The sequence below is a fragment of the Penaeus monodon genome, chromosome 15 (assembly GCF_015228065.2).
Source record: "Penaeus monodon isolate SGIC_2016 chromosome 15, NSTDA_Pmon_1, whole genome shotgun sequence".
In the NCBI taxonomy this organism is placed as follows: domain Eukaryota; kingdom Metazoa; phylum Arthropoda; class Malacostraca; order Decapoda; family Penaeidae; genus Penaeus; species Penaeus monodon.
The window spans coordinates 5,404,382-5,404,684 of record NC_051400.1 but is presented as its reverse complement, the minus strand read 5'-3'; positions in this window follow the sequence as shown (position 1 = coordinate 5,404,684).

Sequence of the window (303 nt, the reverse complement as noted above, 5' to 3'; positions counted from 1 at the left end):
GCAACCTAGACTCGTTATATACACCTATGTTTTATTATAATTACGTATCCTCACTTACAGGAAAAGCAGCAAGAGGCTCTTCAATAGAAATCTATCTTTCTAAGAATCTACCTGTTTAAAAATCTACCTAACTATTTTCACATGCATTTTTATACAATATCTGTCAGTCCATGACGCACCTGTGGTCTTGCAAATCTCTTTTATTGTAAATATTCGTACGCTTAATCTACCTGATTTGTTCACCACTATATATGTAAGTAAGATATAATTTTGGATTAAACATTTCACGGCATTTCTTAAAAA